We start from the raw sequence: 7,397 nt of genomic DNA on the forward strand, positions 1-7,397 counted from the left end.
GCGGATTTAATGTGTTTCCGCGGTTGCATTTCCGCCGCAAAAATGCATTAAAAACGCATGTTAAGTTGTCTGCCATGTTTCCCAATGATAATCCACATGCGCTGTGCACATGCTGCGTTAATTTCTGCTGGGGATTATCATTGCGGAAAAATCCTTAGCACTACCATTAATTTTGAGGAATCGCGGCAAAATCGCCGCCATTGACTTGCATTGAACCGCATAACATCCGCATGCATACATGTATGCGTGCGGATGTTATGTGATTCAATGCGCGGATGGTACCCGGGTCTGGAGAAGAGGAGACTCGCCTCCAGACCCGGGTACCATAGTACCTGTAGTTAAAAAAGAAATAAAATTAAAAAAAACATATACTTACCTTCTGATGGCCCCCTGTCTGCTCCCAGCGGCACTGCTGGCTCTTCAGCTGCTTGCGGTGGTGTCAAAGGACCTTCCACGATGTCATTTAGTCACGTGACAGGTCACGCGACCGCTGATGACTAAATGACGTCATGGAAGGTCCTTTTTAGAGCACCGCAACCCGCCGAAGACACCGGACGCCATCGGCCGGGGGCCATCGGAAGGTGAGTATAATGTTTTTCTTTACTTTTCAACATTTTTATTCTTTTTTTTTTTTACTATTGATGCTGCATTTGCAGCATCGTAAATTGGTCACACAACATAAATCCATGCCGGTTGCATGGATTTATATAGTGTGACCAAGTTGTCAAGCACTTTTCCAAGTGATGCTAAAATCGCTTGGAAAAGCGCTTCACAACCCGCATGCGAAATCGCATGTTCAAAACGCTTCACAAACGCTTCTACCTGGCAGAAAAAAACACATGTAAAATCCGCATGCGTTTTTTCTGCCAGGGAGATGCAGAAACGCTCCACAGCATTTCTGCATCGTGGGCACTTAGCCTTAGAGTGGTACATTTCTGAAAATTATTTGATCCTCAGACTTATATATTCCAGTATATACTATCTTGCACCTGATATCCATGTTCAGTCTGATCTGTGCAATTTATTAACTTGATTGTAAAAAATGCACAATTCTGCACAATATTAATTTTAGCACTTTGTAAAAGGCAGTTGATTATAAGGTTTTGATTAGCTGCTACTGATAAACTTGAGTTTAAATTAGCGAATAAAAACATCATTTGATTTTCATCCAGAAAAACATAAGATTTTTTATCTGTATTGTCACCTGTATGGCATTCATTTTTATACATAAATGAATAAAATTTACAAAACCAAATACAGTTTCCAATGTTGGTGATGGAAATGAATCCATTAAAAAATATGAGATGCTATATGGATGATTCATATACGATCCAATTTTTATTTTTTTTTGCACACCCATAGACTTCATTAGACGAGTCTCATTCAAAATAGAGACTACACCAGTGTGTGTTGTGATATTTTTTTTCACATGGACATGGTCTGTATTAACCCCTTCACGAGCTTGGATGTATAGGCACGTCCAGGGTCGTGCCCCTGCATTTCGGCTTGCTCACACTGGCGTATAATACGGAGAAGTGCAATGCTAGAAAACATCGCATTGCACTATGACCAATGTTATTAAATGTTATTAAAGTGCTGATCTGTGAGTTTTTTCTCAGCTCGGACTAGACTGAGAATAAAAAAAAAATCGCTGCGATTGTCTGTAAAAATCAGATCGCAGTCGCCAATGCTGGTCAATGAGTACGAGAAAACAAATCGCTTTTCAATTTTTACGCACACATCTCAAAAGAAACTCGACATTTCATTAGTCAAGTACAGTAAATTCACAGCCTGAACCGTGAAAATAGAGAGATAGAATAGATATACAGATTGATTAGATGGATGGAATAGATATAGCGGGGGAAAAAAGTATTTACACTGTGTGCAGAATTATTAGGCAAATGAGTATTTTGATCATATGATACTTTTTATACATGTGGTCCTACTCCAAGCTGCATATGTTATGTTCTGCTACCAGAGCTAAGGAAAGAGAGGAGATCTGTCCCTACGATAGAACTCAGCTTAATCCCTACGATGTAACAGGGGACCTGATCCTGCGATCAGACCTGCTAAAGTCCTAAGCTAGTCTGTACGGAGACCTATAGATGTGGGGAAGGAATCCCTACAAGTACTAAGGACTGGGAGGAAAATGGGACACCTCCTAACAGAAATAGTAGCAGACAGATGAACAAACAAAATATATAGAACATAGAGGTCCGTAGACCAAGCAAACTAACAGAGTTAGATACAGAGCACAGGCTAGCTAGAAAGTAGTTATACAATGAAGTCCAGCAAAGCCAGAAGGGCGGAGCAGGATTAAATAGGCCAACAAGGTCATGTGACCAGCAAAGGAAAAAACCTAAGAGCAAGGTTCTAACAGTACCCCCCCTTCTAAGAGGATCCTCCGGATCCCCTAGGACCAGGCTTATCAGGAAATCTCCTGTGAAATGCTCTGATATGTCTGGACGCGGAAACATCATCCGACCTCACCCAAGAGTTATCCTCGGGTCCGAAACCTTTCCAGGCCACAAGCTACTGCAAACTACCTCTATACCGTCTAGAGTTAAGGATGCGAGAAATTTCATATTCCCCGTCCTCCACCACCGGAGGAACAGAGGCAGAGGCGTCACAATCCGATACAACCGCTTTTTTCAACAGAGAGACATGAAATACCGGATTAATTCTCCAGGAGGTAGGAACCTCCAACCTAACAGCAGATTGGTTGACAACCTGAAGCACCTTAAAGGGCCCTACAAACTTGGGACCCAATTTCTTAGAAGGAATCCTCAACCGCAGATTCCTAGAGGACAACCAAACCATGTCACCAACAGCGAACAAAACCTTCTGTCGTTTCCTATCAAAGTAGTCTTTAGATTTTCTGTTGGCCTCCTGAAGATTACCACGCACATCCGTCCAAACTCTCTCCAAATCACCGGAAAAATTCTCCTCCTCAGGCACGGCAGATCCCAACTTGGAGAACGACCCAAACGACGGATGTCTCCCAGAACAACAAAAAAAAGGCGAACAACCAGCAGAAGAAGATGTATGGTTGGACTTACTGTTATGTTCTGCTACCAGAGCTAAGGAAAGAGAGGAGATCTGTCCCTACGATAGAACTCAGCTTAATCCCTACGATGTAACAGGGAACCTGATCCTGCGATCAGACCTGCTAAAGTCCTAAGCTAGTCTGTACGGAGACCTATAGATGTGGGGAAGGAATCCCTACAAGTACTAAGGACTGGGAGGAAAATGGGACACCTCCTAACAGAAATAGTAGCAGACAGACGAACAAACAAAATATATAGAACATAGAGGTCCGTAGACCAAGCAAACTAACAGAGTTAGATACAGAGCACAGGCTAGCTAGAAAGTAGTTATACAATGAAGTCCAGCAAAGCCAGAAGGGCGGAGCAGGATTAAATAGGCCAACAAGGTCATGTGACCAGCAAAAGAAAAAACCTAAGAGCAAGGTTCTAACAGCATAGGCTTCAGAGCCAACTACCAATTAAGCAAATCTGGTGATGTGCATCTCTGTAATGAGGAGGGGTGTTGACTAATGACATCAACACCCTATATAAGGTGTGCTTAATTATTAGGCAACTTCCTTTCCTTTGACAAAATGGGTCAGAAGAGAGATTTTAAGGGCTATGAAAAGTCCAAAATTGTGAGATGTCTTGCAGAGGGATGCAGAAGTCTTGAAATTTCCAAACTTTTGAAGCGTGATCACCGAACAATCAAGCTTTTCATGGCAAATAGCCAATAGGGTCGCAAGAAGCGTGTTGGCCAAAAAAGGCGCAAAATAACTGCCCATGAATTGAGGAAAATCAAGCGTGAAGCTGCCAAGATGCCATTCACCACCAGTTTTGCCATATTTCAGAGCTGCAACGTTACTGGAGTATCAAAAAGCACAAGGTGTGCGATACTCAGGGACATGGCCAAGGTAAGCAAGGCTGAAAAACGACCACTTTTGAACAAGAAACATAAGATAAAACATCAGGAATGGGCCAAAAAATATCTTAAGACTGATTTTTCAAAGGTTTTATGGACTGATGAAATGAGAGTGACTCTTGATGGGCCAGATGGATGGGCCAGAGGCTGGATCAGTAAAGGGCAGAGAGCTCCACTCCGACTCAGACGCCAGCAAGGTGGAGGTGGGTTACTGGTATGGGCTGGTATCATCAAAGATGAACTTGTGGGACCTTTTCGGGTTGAGGATGGAGTGAAGCTCAACTCCCAGACCTACTGCCAGTTTCTGGAAGACAACTTCTTCAAGCAGTGGTACAGCAAGAAGTCAGTATCGTTCAAGAAAAACATGATTTTCATGCAGGACAATGCTCCATCACATGCATCCAACTACTCCACAGCGTGGCCGGCCAGTAAAGGTCTAAAAGAAGAAAAAATAATGACATGGCCCCCTTGTTCACCTGATCTGAACCCCATATAGAACCTGTGGTCCATCATAAAATGTGAGATCTACAGGGAGGGAAAACAGTACACCTCTCGGAACAGTATCTGGGAGGCTGTGGTGGCTGCTGCACGCAATGTTGATCGAAAACAGATCAAGCAACTGACAGAATGTATGAATGGAAGGCTGTTGAGTGTCATCATAAAGAAAGGTGGCTATATTAATCACAAATTTTTTGGGTTTTTTTTTTTGCATGTCAGAAATGTTTATTTCTAAATGTTGTGCACTGATATTGGTTTACATGGTGAAAATAAACAAGTGAGATGGGATTATATTTGGTTTTTATTAAGTTGCCTAATAATTCTGCACAGTAATAGTTACCTGCACAAACAGATATCCTCCTAAGATAGCCAAATCTAAAAAAAAAAAAACACTCCAACTTCCAAAAATATTAAGCTTGGATATTTATGAGTCTTTTGGGTTGATTGAGAACATAGTTGTTGATCAATAATAAAAATAATCCTCTAAAATACAACTTGCCTAATAATTCTGCACACAGTGTAGTCAGCCACCAATTGTGCAAGTTTTCCCACTTAAAAAGATGAGAGAGGCCTGTAATTGACATCGTAGGTAGACCTCAACTATGAGAGAAAATTAGAAAACAAATCCTGAAAATCACACTGTCTGATTTGGAAAGAATTTTTTTCAAATTTTGATGGAAAATAAATATTTGGTCAATTACAAAAGTTCATCTCAATACTTTTTTAGATATCCTATATATGTTATATATGACAGAGGTCAAACGTTTTCTGTAAGTCTTCACAAGGTTGGCACACACTGTTACTGATATGTTGGCCCATTCCTCCATGCAGATCTCCTCTTGAGCAGTGATGTTTTGGGGCTGTTGCTGGGCAACACAGACTTTCAACTCCCTCCAAAGGTTTTCTATAGGGTTTAGATCTGGAGACTGGCTAGGCCACTCCAGGACCTTGAAATGCTTCTTATGAAGCCACTCCTTCATTGCCCTGGCAGTGTGCTTGGGATCATTGTCATGCTGAAAGACCCAGCCACGTTTCATCTTCAATGCCCTTGCTGATGGAAGGAGGTTTGCACTCAAAATCTCACGATACATGGCCCCATTCATTCTTTCATGTACACGGATCAGTCGTCCTGGACCCTTGGCAGAGAAACAGCCCCAAAGCATGATGTTGCCACCCCCATGCTTCACAGTAGGTATGGTGTTCTTTGGATGCAACTCAGCATTCTTTCTCCTCCAAACACGCCGAGTTGTATTTCTACCAAACAGTTCTACTACGATTTCTTCTGACCTTATGACATTCTCCCAATATTCTTTTGGATCATCCAAATGCTCTCTAGCAAAGTTAAGATGGGCCCGGACATGTAATGGCTTAAGCAGGGGGACACATCTGGCACTGCAGGATCTGAGTCCCTGGCGGTGTAGTTATTATGATCTGCAACAAGTACTAAGGAAAGATAAGGGAAAACTGTCCCTACAATAAAACTAAGCTGAATCCCTACGATGTAGCGGGCTGCCTGTTCCTAGGTAACAGACCCGCCTTTGTCTTTGGCTAGTCTAAACAAAGACCTATAGCATAAGGGGAGAGGTCCCTAAAAGGACTAAGGACTGGGACAAAAATGGGACACCTCCTAAAAAGAGAAGTTGTTGCAGAACACAAAAAGACAAACAGACAAAAAGTACTAGAGGTTCCAGAAGGACCAAATGCACTGACAGAGAAAGGCACAGAAGCACCTGGCTAGAGAAACAGTCAAACACTGAAGTCCAGCACAGCCAAAAGGGTGGAGCTGGAATATAAAGGCAGATGGTCACGTGACCGCAAAACACAAGATGGAAAAAGCAAACAAGAGGGTTCTAACAGTTCCCTCTCTTTTATGAGGATCCTCCGGATCCTCCAGGCCCAGGCCTATCTGGAAACCTCTTGTGGAAACTTTAACAAGCCTAGGAGCAGAGACATCATCCGTCCTTACCCAGGAGTTGTCTTCGGGACCGAAACCCTTCCAGAGACAAGATACTGTAATCTCCCTCTATGCCATATAGGATTCAGGATACATAAATTTCATATTCGCCGTCTTCCACCACAGGAGGAACTGTGACAGTGGCATCCCTATCTGACACATCAGCCTTTTTCAACAAGGAAACATGAAACACAGGATTAATCTTCCAGGAAGTAGGGACATCCAACCTAACAGCAGACGGGTTAACAACCTGAAGCACCTTAAATGGACCCACAAACTTAGGACCCAGTTTTTTAGAGGGAATCCTCAACCGCAGTTTCTTTGAGGACAACCAAACCATGTCACCCACAGTAAACAAAACCTCCTTACGTTTCCTGTCAAAATACTTCTGGACTTCTTGTTAGCCTATTGAAGGTTGCAACGTACAGTACAGACCAAAAGTTTGGACACACCTTCTCATTTAAAGATTTTTCTGCATTTTCATGACTATGAAAATTGTACATTCACACTGAAGGCATCAAAACTATGAATTAACACATGTGGAATTATATACTTAACAAAAAAGTGTAAAGCAACTGAAAATATGTCTTATATTCTAGGTTCTTCAAAGTAGCCACCTTTTGCTTTGATGACTGCTTTGCACAATCTTGGCATTCTCTTGATGAGCTTCAAGAGGTAGTCACTGGAAATGGTTTTCACTTCACAGGTATGCCCTGTCAGGTTTAATAAGTGGGATTTCTTGCCTTATAAAAGGAGTTGGGACCATCAGTTGTGTTGTGCAGAAGTCAGGTGGATACACAGCTGATAGTCCTACTGAATAGACTCCTAGAATTTGTATTATGGCAAGAAAAAAGCAGCTAAGTAAAGAAAAATGAGTGTCCATCATTACTTTAAGCAATGAAGGTCAGTCAGTCCAAAAAATTGGGAAAACTTTGAAAGTGTCCCCAAGTGCAGTTGCAAAAGCCATCAAGCGCTACAAAGAAACTGGCTCACATGA

Source organism: Phyllobates terribilis, unplaced genomic scaffold, assembly GCF_046119375.1.
Source record: "Phyllobates terribilis strain yellow unplaced genomic scaffold, ASM4611937v1 Scaffold_1__5_contigs__length_1240528914, whole genome shotgun sequence".
In the NCBI taxonomy this organism is placed as follows: Eukaryota; Metazoa; Chordata; class Amphibia; order Anura; family Dendrobatidae; genus Phyllobates; species Phyllobates terribilis.